This window comes from Ictidomys tridecemlineatus, chromosome X (assembly GCF_052094955.1).
Source record: "Ictidomys tridecemlineatus isolate mIctTri1 chromosome X, mIctTri1.hap1, whole genome shotgun sequence".
NCBI classification, from domain to species: Eukaryota; Metazoa; Chordata; class Mammalia; order Rodentia; family Sciuridae; genus Ictidomys; species Ictidomys tridecemlineatus.
Window position 1 is genome coordinate 110,604,964 of NC_135493.1, and position 13,581 is coordinate 110,618,544.

The 13,581-nt window shown below is 40.9% G+C and overlaps 1 protein-coding gene across 1 annotated transcript in view; it reads left to right on the forward strand.

Moving 5' to 3' along the window:
- The first annotated feature begins 1,628 nt into the window (after positions 1-1,628).
- Smpx (small muscle protein X-linked) overlaps positions 1,629-13,581 on the forward strand; it is a 129,321-nt gene continuing 117,368 nt past the window's right edge. Inside the window, exon 1 of the mRNA XM_005334815.4 lies at positions 1,629-1,749. The gene's annotated coding sequence lies outside the window, so the exon portion shown is untranslated. The remainder of the gene's footprint in view (positions 1,750-13,581) is intronic.

Below are 13,581 nucleotides of genomic sequence, written 5' to 3' on the forward strand. Positions count from 1 at the left end.
CCCTTCTTATCTACTAATCTGCTGGGTATACATTCCAAGACCTTCACACCCTTACCCTCACCAGAGAATGCCTGAAACAAAACCATATATATATATATATATATATATATATATATATATATATATATATATATATATAGTGCTTTTTCTTTTACATACATGCCCATGATAAAGTTTAATTTCTAAATTAGGCATAGGAGGAGATTCATAGGATTAACTGATAATAAAACATCAGTAATAATAATATACCATAACAAAAGTTATGAGAGTATGGTTGCTCTGTCTCTTTCAAAATACTGTAGTAGGTAACTGGAACCTCAGAAAACAAAAGATGGGGATAAGGGGAGACTATCATAATTCAATTTACTCCACTTCTCACGATCTGCTTTTCTCTCATTTCTTCCATTTTCTTCTCTTGCAATATCTCTCCCTAATTGCCTTCTCCTCACTCTATTCTCCTGCTTCTCTTTTTTTTTAAAAAAAATATTTATTTACTTTTTTACTTGTTTTAACCAGTTACACATGACAGCAAAATGCTCTTTGATTCATTGTACACAATGGAGCAGAATTTTTGACTTCTCTGGTTGTACCCAAAATAGTGTGACACCATTCGTGCAATCATACATGTACCTAGGGTAATGATGACCAGCCCATTCCACAATCATTCCTACCCCCATGTCTCCCCTCCACTCCCCTTTGCCCCATCCAAAGTTCCTCCACTCATCCCATGCTGAACCCATTATGGATTAGCACCCACTTATCAGAGAAAACACTTGGCCTTTGGTTTTTCGAGATGGGCTTACTTAGCATGATATTCTCTAACTCCATCCATTTAACTGCAAATGCCAAAATTTTATTCTCTTTTATTGCTGAGTAATATTCCATTGTGTATATATTCTCCTATTGCTCTTGCAATTCCAATAATGGAACATGCTGGTTCTCATTCTCAAGCTTTCAAGTATGACATAGGTATGACATAGGCAAAGCCATTTTGAAACATCTTAGAACAAGAGTTGCCTCAGGGTCACTGACTCAGCCTGACCTTAAACCCCAGACAATATTCCAGCATCATGCAAAGAAACCCCAAATACTCTATTATCATAAGAAAGGAAATTATTATCTGGGACTGAAATTCTGAAAACACCTAGTTCCTTATAAAGTTGACACCACAAGAACCCTTCTCTGACAAACCCTAGCAATGGCCTAACCACAAAAATTCTCACCCCCCACCTCACTCCCCTATATCTAAACTAGGCTGTAAGCAGAAGATAGGTCAGAGTCTCCACTGGGGCCTCCCTGCTCTGTGTTACTTTTGAGCCACCTCTCCTCTCTCTTTATTTACATCATTGGCTTCTTTCCTTACACATACATGTTGTTGCCTTGTCCCAGCCCATTCTTCTCTCTACCTTCTCCATCTTTCTCTTCCTGCTCCCATTCACTAGAGATTATACGCCCCTCCTGGTCAGTATTTTGAAAATTGTCATCTTCTGCAGGAATGCAGTAGGTGCTCCTCCTTTTCTTCTTTGGGAAAGCTCTGGCACTGGATTTCATCTGATTCTTTATCTCAATGTTACTGAAAGCTCTGTCCTTGTCCCTAGGCCAATCCAATAATGAGAGTATGGTTTTGAGAAAAAGGAAAAAAAGAAGTTTTATTGCTTTGTAAGCAAAGGAGAAACACTGGGGACTCTTGTCCCAGAAGCTGTGATTCTGCCCATCATGGGTGAAGGGAAAGTAAGGAAGGAGAGACAGGTAAGTGAGAAATGAAAAAATGGAGACCAGGCAGAGATACACACAAGAGTTTATTTTCTCAGAGGTGACAAATAAAGGCCATCTCTCTATAGAAGAGAGAGGCAAAACGGGCTTGAGTTCTGGGACTTATATGGGGGAGGCTTAGGAATCAGAGCTGGGCTGGTCCTAATGCCAGCCCAGCTGGTTGGGTTGGTATGAGGGAGTCAGGAACCTTTCTCAGATGGAAAAGCAAAACTTTTTCCTTAAAATGGTGGCTGTCACTTAAGATAGTCATCCAGAAGCCAAGCAAGGGCCTTATAAACAAGAACACAGAGTTTTTAAAAAGGTGATTCAAAGGCTCCATTTCAGGTGATCCCTGTAAGCAGAACTGTGATTGATTTGTTAATTTGGGAGATAGCTGTTTCTTAGATCTGCTGGTGCCATCTCTAAAGTCTGGATTACTTACATCCTATGGACTCATAACTAAGCCTAGGATGGGTAAGAAAGGTAATCCCTTTTTTTCCCCCAGCTTAGGGATGGGGAGAGGGAGAAGAGAAAAATGAAAACAAAAAACAAAAAAACTATCTCTTTTAAAATGAGCCTGGTGGCAAAGCAGCAAGGATCATATACAAAGCATGAGGTAGACCACTGTTACAACAACACATGTTTGTTCTTATTTAATTGACTATCTTTTCTGCTAGACTATGACCTTCCTGAGGTTGAGAATGTGATACTATTTTTCCATCCTGTCTCCAGCACCTAATATACAACTTTGCGTATAGAAAGTACTCATTTTTTTTTAGTTGTAGATGGACATTTATTTTGTTTATTTATTTATTTTTGTGTGGTGCTGAGGATGTACCTCACCAGTGCCAGGCAAGTGCTCTATCACTGAGCCACAACCCCAGCCCCCTCATATTTTTTTTATGAATGTATACATAAATGAGAATTAACAACTGTGAATACAGTTTGGTTTCAGAATCTGCTCAAAGGAATTTACTTTGAGAAGTCTAGGATATAGACATGCCCTCAAGTTTAATGGCAATAAAATAATGTGCACAGCCTTGACATTTTTCAAAGTCTGTTCTGCTGTGTTATTTATTTTCATTATACAAATCTCCCCTTTGTTAGGCTTTTGTCATCTAAATACCATATTGCAAGTTAGCCTACAGGTGACTATAGTAGTTTGAAGAAACAATTTACCCCTGGCTCTATTTAAAAAGACAGAACTGGGATGCTAATTCTTGCAACAACTTAAAGGATGCATCCTGAAAAATGATCAGCTCTTACCGCTGATTGGATGTGAAGGGACAAAGGCAGTGCCCCCAGGAGGGAGTGGCAGAATATGCCCTTATGGGATACAGTGCTTCAAGTTGTTTGTTTATGGCCAGAAGACTAATTCTTAATTGATTCATTTCTGAGTGAAAAGAGACCCAGATGTTAAATGCTAATTTTTTAAGAGTGTGTCAATTTATGCAATTCTGGCTGGAGGGCTGAGAGAGTTGATCAGTCACACCTGACTAGCTGCTCTGCATAAAAATATGAACAATAATGTTTTGTGTCTGGAATTTGAGGAAGAAAATCTCATTAAAGACAGGAACCATTCCTAGTCCCCACTAAAGGGCAGGCAACAAGGTCTGGTTAAGAATTGGAAAGTGATAGGCTGGTGGATGGTGTGGGATGGGGTGGGGTGTTGGGGGGTGGGAAAAATAATGGAAGAGACTCAAATCTTCAGGGCTTCAGCATATGGATTTGTTTACTTCAAGAGGTAATTGCCAGATGAGGCCTGTATTCTTCCAGCTCATTTTGAATTCTGATAGAGAAATTATTCTTTTTTCTGATGATGAGAAATCTGATCCAAGTTACATAGACTTAGAAATGTCTATGCTAGTAATTTGCTAGATTTAAGGATATAGGATTTCACAATTAGATTTTCATTTAAGAGAAACCATCTTGCTTTATTTAGAAAATTAGTCTTTTATTAGTTAAAATGGATTTGCTTCTGAGGCCTAAACTATTTGGACTCATTTCAGGCAAATGTTTTCTAGGAGCTGGGTTTTTAAATTGAAAGAGAAACATAAGCCAACATAATAACATATTTAATGAACTGCATGAATGCCCTGGAAAATCCATCCTTACCAACCATTAGAACGGAAATCACTACTGAAGGTGCCAAATGGTTTCCATCTTCCCCAAAGGCCCAGTTATCCTGTTACAGCATTTAGACTTGCACATATACTTATTTTTGTTTTCTGCATTTCTTCTTGTATAAAGTCAGATCCTTTTAAAATTTGTCCTGACTTTCCCAGCTAACTTGAGGGTATGATTTGCAACAGGGAATTTATTGTTTTTTTTAATTGCTTTATATCTTTATTTTATTTTTTTATGTGGTCCTGAGTATCGAACCCAAGGTCTCACACATGCTAGATGAGCGCTCTACCGATGAGCCACAACTCCAGCCCTGGAAATTTATTGTTTGTCAATGAAATCAGTAATCTCTTTGGGAAGAATGTGTGTTTTCATGTCTGTTGGAGTGCTATAGCAGATAGTTATGGAGAGGTGTTGGAAACTGCACTTTAAACGACTAAGTAGGATGTGGAGAACACTTTGGATAGTATAGTTAACCTCTTCCAAAATGTATATCTCTCATCCTTTGTGTTGTGACCCTTCATTTTCTATTTCAAAAGTGACCATGAGTCAGGTGCAGTGGCATACACCTGTAATCCCAGAAGCTTGGGAGGCTGAGACAAGGGGATTGCGAGTCTCAAAACCAGCCTCAGCCACAGCAAGGTGCTAAGTAACTCAGTGAGACCCTGTTTCTTTGGTTTATTTTTATTTATTTTATTTTTTTTTTGAGAGAGAGAGAGAGAGAGAGAGAGAGAGAGAGAGAGAGAGAGAGAGAGAATTTTTTTAATATTTATTTTTTAGTTTTCGGCGGACACATCTTTGTTTGTATGTGGTGCTGAGGATCGAACCGGGACGCATGCATGCCAGGCGAGTGCGCTACCGCTTGAGCCACATCCCCAGCCCGAGACCCTGTTTCTAAATAAAATACAAAAAAGGGATGGGGGTGTGGCTCAATGGCTGAGTGCTCCTAGTGTAATCTGGTACCCCCCCCCCAAAAAAAAGAGGTAGGGGATGAGGCCAGGCATAGTGGCACATGCCTATAACCCCAGCAGTTTGGAGGCCTGAGGCTGGAGGATCATGAGTTCAAAACCAGCCTCAGCAAAAGTGAGGCTCTAAGCAAATCAGTGAGACTCTGTCTCTAAATAAAATATAGAAAAAGGACTGGAGATGTGCCCTGTTGGTTAAGCGCCCCTGGGTCCAATCCCCTGTACCAATGAATAAATAAATAAATAGCCATGAATTCTCAGCATTGCTATTTGAACTTAATAATAGCCCTGGGGCCTCTTCACACTTCCTTATGCACTGGAGAGTAAACTTCTCAAATTCCAGATTGGAATTATTCAATGGTCAAAGAAAAAGGCTCCAACATGGCATAGTCTTGGTAAGGAGTGGAGGTATATTAGTCAGGGTTCTTCAAAGTGACAGAACCTACAGTATATATAGAGAGATGTAGGAGAGGGAGGGGATTTATTATGGGAATTGGTCTTATGATTATGGAGGCTAAGAAGCCACAACAGGCCATCTGCAAGTTAGAGACCCTGAAAGTCTTTGTAGCATTGGATTTCCAAAGGCTTCACAACTTAGGAATCCTATGGTATAACTTTCAGCCTGGGGCTGAAGTCCTGAGAACCTATGGGAACTGGGGAGGGGGTGTCAAGAGGAGCATTGGTATATTCTGGAGTCCAAAGGCCAGAGAACATGTCGTCCCTAATGTCCAAGGGCAGGAGCAAAAGAGTGCATCCCAGCTCCAGGACACACACACACACACACACACACACACACACACTCTCTCTCTCTCTCTCTCTCTCTCTCTCTCTCTCTCTCTCTCTCTCCCTCTCTCACATACACACACACACACACACACAAAAAAAAACACACACACACTCTCTCTCTCTCACACACACACACACAGAGATATTCATTCATATTTCCTTTGTCTTTGTTCTATACAGGTTTATTGTGTAGTGCCTGCCTACATCGAGGTAGATTTTCTCCACTTACTCTGCTCAGACTCAGACACTTATCTCTTCCAGAAACCCCCTCACAGATACCCAGAAAATGTGCATTGTCAGTTCTCTAGGTATTCCTTAATCTAGTCAAATCGACATCCAAAATTAACCATCACAGGAGTGAGAAACTGAGGGGTGAGGGTGGAGGAGAGGGTTGCAGTAGAATATGGAGAAGTAGAGGATAATGAACCAGAAGATGAAGAACTGGCTCACAGAGCCCTCATTTCCAAAGTTCTGGAGAAGCCCTGGAAAGAGTTTTCATGGATGAATGATCTGCTAACCATGCTTGCCTCTCCCTTCCCCCTATTACCTTTTCCCTGAGGATTCTGCTACCACCATCAGTACCTTTAGACTTCTTGAAAATGAATCTAAGCCTCAGCAATTGCCAGATCCATTTAGTAACAGAGGGAAACAATTATATTCAAAGATAGATGAGAGATTTCTGTATCCTTCTTCCCACAACCAGGTAGGATATAGGTTTAAAGGCATGTCAAAACCAAATTCTGTCAGACATATAAGTACTTAACAGTCACGAAATGGGCAACCTGTTCCTGTGAGCTCAGTGATCTGCTTATTCTCAGTTCCTCAGGTATTCCAACAAGCACTGAGGATTTAATCCAAGGTGGACTCACCAATATCTGAAGACAGGGTAGAAAGCCTTTTAGCCCAATCAGGTCATGCTGTCTTTCATGAAGGGAATAGGACACAAAATGAGAGTATGCTGTGTCTAGATTTAGGTGTGCTAGATTCTTTTTTCTCATTTACACAAGAGCTATAAGGTCCATGCAGTCTTTCTTGCCCATCACATACCTTGTACAGCACTCATGCCACCAATGTGAAAATATTTCTAATGCCCCTTAAGTTAATATAAAAACCCCAGGACAGTCCTAGGTTAAATCCCCAGCACAACAAAACAAACAAACAAATAAACAAACAAGAAAATCTCAAAAGCCAAGGCAGATTCAGATGACCATATTTGCATAGCTACCCTGAAATGTAGATTACTGACTTGAGACCCTCAATGTTTTCTAGCTACGGCTGGAGTATAGGTGAAAGTATATGCTCATTCACAGACAGCATTTCTTCAGCTCCTCGCTCTTACCAATCCTCATAAACACCATTATAAACATCATTCAAGGAAATAACTTTAAAAAAAAAAAACACTTGTTACTGAGGGGGAAGAAGTACACAGGTTATTAAACTGTTGTTTCTCAATTCCAAACTCTTCCCATGATACTGCTGGGGACTGGGACTCTGCAAAGGACATTTCTGCTTTGCCAGCTGTCCCTGTTAGGCTCTACCTAGAAGACCAGCCATTGGAGACAGACTGCAAGGCTGGACAAGGAAGGGACTGTTCCTTCTTGTCTACTTCCTGTGTCCGTCAGCATTATCCCACCAATCTCACTTCACTTTGTCAGCAGCAGTTAGTTCTAGCAATAATTGTTTTCACTTTCCACTCCTGGAATTAATCTGTTATGTGTTCTTCAGAGACTTGGGTCCTAGTTCCAAGTGACCCTCTTCTTAGCTTCTGAGTCACCAGCATCAGCCAAACATCTCCCTCTCCTCAGAGGTCTGGGCCGGACTCCCTGCGATCCCTCTTCTAGCTTCTAGGCTCTGCCAGCTCTCAATTCTTCCCTGTGTTTCCCAGCCCCTGGGTTGGTATAGTTGCTTCCTGCCATTTGCTATCTTTGTATTACCTCAGCATACACTTTTTGCTTTTTGGGTTTGTTGATAGCTGCATTACTAAATCCCTATATTAGATTTTCTCTGTTAAAACAATTAGTATGATTTATGTTTTTCAGACTGGATCTTGAACCAGTCAATGTCTAAAGATAAGAACAGAAGCAGGGCTGGGCGCCATGGCACATGCATGTAATCCCAGTGGCTTGGGAGGCTGAGACAGGAGGATTGCAAGTTCAAAGCTAGCCTCAACAAAAAGCCAGCCACTAAGGAACTCAGTGAGACCCTGTCTCTAAATAAAATACAAAATAGGGCTGGGGATGTGGCTCAGTGGTCAAGTGCCCCTGAGTTCAATCCCCAGTAACTTCCCCCCCCCAAAAAAAAGAGATAACAGAAGAAGGAAAAAATCTCTAAGAGTTTATCAAGAAAATTCCAAACCAAAAGTCTTCTTTATAAGGAAAAGACAAGTAGAATATGACTACCTTTGAATAGCTCAAGATCTAAAGTGTCAGTATGTCAAGTCTGTCAGGTTATTAGAGAATTTTCCCAAAATTTACTTATCACAGTGATTTTAAGTTAGGTATTGGGGAAGTGGCCTCTGAGTATTTGGGAGTTATAGACAGTGTGCTAGCTGGTTTCCACACATGGCCCCAACAGTTCTATCCCTTGCTCTATATACATGGCACTTTTTATATCCAGGGTAGGACTTATTTCCTGTCCTTATGAATATGAGCTGGCTTTGTGATAGGCTGACATTCTGGGATTTCTGAACCCAGTCATTAAGAGGACTGGAAGCTTATGCCTCCTTCTCTTGGGATGCTTGTTCTTCATACATTGCCTCTCACCATGCTGTGAGAAGCCTAAGCCACATGGGGAGGCCATAGGAAGGAGAACTGAGGTACAATGGTCAACAGCCCTAGTTGAGATCCCAGCAGATAGCATTTATTGCCAGACACAGATTACCTGGGCTCCCAGATGACTGGAGCAGAACTACCCACCTGAGCCCAGTCAACCAAAGAATTGGTGAAAGCCACTAGGTTTGTTTTAAGCCACCAGGTTTTGTAGTGGTTTGTATACAACCAAAGAAAACTAACAGACAGGATGCTCAGTTCCCAGATATTAGGGGACTAAAGTCACTGATAGGAAACTTGTGACATGGTTACTAAGGTTGGTCAAACCATCCTAGTGACAATATTTATACCTTTATCAAATGATATCTTTTCATCTAGCACAACAGAGTGAAAATTTTATTATATACATTAGTATCAGGGTTTAAGGAAAGTCTAAAATCCTTGGATGGTGTTATGGTTTGAATATACAGCGTCCTCCAGAAACTCCTGTGTTCATTCAGGAATGTTCTGGGTGAAATGACTAGGTTATGAGAGCTGCAACCTCATAATTTGAATAGACTGACTGGATGGCAACTGAACCTGCCATTGGGGTTTAAATTTTGTCCCTGGTGCCTCATTTCCTCTCTGCTTCCTCCCACGCGTGCTTAGCAGTTTTCCTCCATCACACCCTTCCTCCATGATATTCTGCCTCACTTCAGGCCCAGAGCAATGGAGTTGGTGGTCCAAGGACTCAACCTCTGAAACTGTGAGCCAAAAATAAACTTTTCCTCCTTTAAGTTGTTCTGCTAAGGTATTTTGATCACAATGATGAAAAGCTGACTAACCCAGATGGGTTGCCTGGGAAATGGAAGCTAAAGCAAGTGGACATTGAATAGAAGGAAACAATAAAGATACTGGCAGAACTGCCTACATAGAAATGGAGAGAAATTCTTAGGGTGAGTAAAAACAGACAAAACAGAAGAGGAGGGAGTAGATATTAAGTGAACAAGTGAGCAGGTAAAGAAGAACTATGGTGAGAGTGAGGCTGAGAATGAGAGCCAGAAGAAGTTAATGGTAACAGGGGTCGAAGCTGGCTTGTATGAGGAAAGAAAACTTGTGAGAAATTCCCAATAATAAGAGGGCAGAAGACTTTCAGCACAAGGTTGTCTGGTGTCTAGTATTTATTATAAACTTACATGCCTTTTTGGAGTGTTTCCTGTTGAATTGATATGGAAATGAGGCTACAGACTCAACCATTTTTTGAAACAGAACATCTGATATTCATTAAAAAATATTCTCTTGGGAAGAAAGGAGGAGAGCAGCTACAAGCCAGGGCCAAATGTCAATTTGCCTCAGTTCTTAACACCTCATCAGTTTTACTGTTCTTTCATTCACGAGTACAATCTAAAATCTCTTATCCACCCCTTTCCAGAAACTGTGCTGGGATCCACAAGGAATGGAAACTGCCATACTCATGAACAAATTAGTACAGCTTTAAAAAGCCGTTCACCATTTTGAAGACAAGTGGAGTTAAAAATAAATAGAATAGGTGTTCACCAGGAAAATTATTCAGGTGACTATGTGAAAAGAATTATAGTTTTCACTTGGAAGAACAGAGGGATTAAACACTGAGGGAACAAAGTGTTACGGATTTATTTTTGTAAGCTGAGTTTTAATATTTTAACACATGGCTTAGTGTTCTTTTCTTTGGGGATGGCTGACTTACCTCAAATAGCTCAAGGATGATGGGATGTATTTCCCACCTGTACAGAAAACTGTGGGGAGCCACTCTGAGTGATTCGCATCTTCCATCCTGAGGGGAAATGTTTTGACCAGTCACTACATTTTATAGTGACATGGACGTTGTCCTGGTCCAGGAAGTTGAGGGTATGTGTTCAGATGTAGGCGTGTTGCCCCATGGGTTGAATTACACTCACCTGTTCCTTTGTAATACTATCCCTTTGCCCTGTTTGGGATTGAATGTTCCATGGAAACGCCCTTTGTGTGTCAGGCCCCTTCTCTTGCTCTGCCTTTGGGTGTGGCCTTCCTAGATGTCAGTCAATCTGCTGACAGCAGACGTCAAGAAGCTAGACTCAACCCCTGAAACCTGACCCCTTGCCTCATTTGAATGGCTTCTTCTCAATAAAAGGGTTCAGCACATGCTTTCTCTCTCTTTCTGTCAGAGGAGAGAGAGGTCAGAGGAGCCACCACAGGACCTCAAAGAAAATGGTATCTCTGTCTCTTGTGTGGTTATTTCGTGCAGCCCAGTACCCCTGGAGTGACCTTGAGTGTTTTAGTTGTGAGAAACACGACAGGAAAAAGAAAACAAAATGTGTGAGGTTTGGCAAGATTCTGAAGTCTTATGAAGAACTGGTCAGGAACCAGGAGCTTCTAGAAATTTGCAGACATTTGGGGATGGCATGGAATTCCTCACAAAGTTTGGAGGAGGCTTATGCTAAGCTTTACAAATCCAAAGAAATGATGCATGGGATGATTATAGCCTTTCTCAAATGGGTCCCAAGAGAGAAATAGACTCCAGTGTGCTATAGGCACCCATTGTATGCAACAAATTAACTACTTTCCTGTAACTTCCATCTCAGAAGAACCTTCTAGAATGGTATATATTATCAATTCTCCTTGGGGAAATTGAGAATCGAGGCACTAAAATCATCTCTGTTCTTGGGTTTTGACATGGAACCCCAGTTGAGACATCAGGCTTTTTAGGGACAAAATAAAGTACCTTCTGATAGAGTCAGAAGTAAAGTTAATGGTGTGCTTCAGGTTCTGCCTAGTGGGAGGGTCTCCATTCTGGCTATCAGGAGGAGCCTCTGGTTACATAGCCTCCAAGATGGAAGGCACCTTGAGTCAGGGAATCCAGGCTCTTTATTTTCTTGATTGTGAAAGTGAAGGACAAAGAAGTGAAGTGATTTGTCCAAGGTCAAGAGTAGGTTAGGCAACAGAGCTGTAAAGGGAACCCAGTTTTTTAACTCTAAGCCTGGGGCTCTTCTGAGGGAGAATTTTATTACTTATAGTAAATTGTATCAATGTTTCCCTTTTTCTCCTCTCTCCAGTGCCCTTCCCCTGGTTCATGATCTTTCTTTTTCCTTTTGGTAATATCCTGAGTGACTACAACATGGTGCAGAGTGGTGATAGACACACAGTGTGATATAAGACCCTTACCTAGTTCTAAGCCCCTGAAGCTTTGGAGTTATTACCACAGGTTATGTTAGCCTATCTGAACTACAGTTATCTTCTGCCTTGTGATCGGGCTCTCTGGCAAGTGAGGGGATTGTTTTGTCTACCTAGAAGCTACATTTTTGTTGTGAGCTACTAATTTGGAATGCTTCTATTATCAGTTTATTTCCTTTGAGTCTGGAAGCATGAGCAGTGTGTAAATGGATATAATCAACCTGAATAAATGGAACATCAGAGCCAGAAGGTCAGAAAAGAGATTGACTTTGAAGCCTTCCTGGACCATCTCTTTCTCTACTAAAGTATGAGCAAGGGAGAGAGGTGAGAGGGTGAGGGGAAAGGGACCAGGCCAAGAACATGATGTGATGAATTACAGATGGGCAAAATTTCCTGAATTCGTGCTTTTGTGTTGGACCAATCTTGAGAGTTAGCTCAATACCTGAGCCTTTGAAAGTTCTTCCTTAACTGGTGGCATTCCCTGTCCACCTTCTCACAGCAGGTCATTTATTATTCCCAATCTGTGTCAGAAGGAACTCTAAGTTGGTGGCTTTTGGAATGTACCCTGAATATTAAATTTCAATTTCCATCTTACCAGTACAAAATAAAGTCTTCATTCTGTATTGCTCAATTTTTATAGTTAAGTGTTAAATAATCAGAGTTTGAATTAGGGTAATCATTGGTGATTATTTATCACATATATCATTAGTGTCACCCATTGAATGTCATTAAAGTGAGTCAGCTTAAGATGAGGTAATGGCAGCTCCAGAATTGGATTAAGTCATTACAGAGTCATCCTTTGGCTGAATATATTGTCTACATGCCATGTGATTCACTCACCATCCAGAAACAAATTCTAAACACCTAATAGAATTTTCTAATGGTGCTGGAACCCAGGTCCTTGAACATGCTAAGCATGTGCTCTACCACTGAGCTAAATCCCCAGACCCTAGATCAAATATTATTCTTGAACTTTTAGAATTTTTAGATCCCCCTGGACAGTGTCAGGTACTGCCAAAATCAGAGATTTACTTTCATCATTATAACCTCAAAACATTAGCTCAGTCCCCATATCATAACTTGAATTATATATGCATATTATGTTAGAGTATTAGAAGCCCCATTTTGACCTGGAATTGGGGTAATGGAGATCTGGAACTGGTTTGGTTGTCCAAGCCTGTTTTTTGGGATGTGTAATGGGAGACCCTGGACCCCAGAATTTCCCATTGAGCTGCAGCCTCTTCTCCATACTATGGCACATATTGCAAATGGTTACCTGATAATCATTTCTCTTTTTCCTTTGTTTCCCTTACATTAGAGAAATGAAAAGGTCAAATACTATGCCAAATACTACTTGTTTTTGTGGGCAGTTATGTGACATAGCTCTGGACAAAGAGGTAAAAGAAGACTTCAGAGAAAATTTTCCCCTATTTTCTGCCTTTGGGGACAGTTAAGTGAGGATATGATGCTTATAGCTGTGGCATTTTGTGATCATTAGGTAACATGTCTAAGACAGAACAAAAAACAAATATGCTGAAGAATATTAGAGGTTAAGTGAGTGTGTGGGAGAGAGAGAGAGAGGAGAGAGAGAGAGAGAGAGAGAGAGAGAGAGAGAGAGAGAGAGAGAGAGAGAAGAAAGAAAGAAAATGAACAGTAGATGGAAAGCATAAAAAAAGCCTGATTTCAATGACATTGTTGAGTGATGAAAGACTCTTTGTCAGCTTTTCATCACTATGACCAAAATACCTGACAGGAACAACTTAGAGGAAGTTGGCTCAAGTTTTCAGAGAATTCAGCCCATGACTGGCCAGCTCTATTGCTCTGGAACTGGTGGAAGAATGTTGCTCAGCTCAGCTGGGGAGAGGGAGAGAGAGGGGGAAGAGACAGTGTGTGTGTGTGTGTGTGTGTGTGTGTGTGTGTGAGGGGGGACAAGGAGAAGATACACCTCTGATAACCTACTTTCTTCAACTAGTACTCCATCCAGGTATCAATGGATTAATTCACTGATGAGGTCAGAA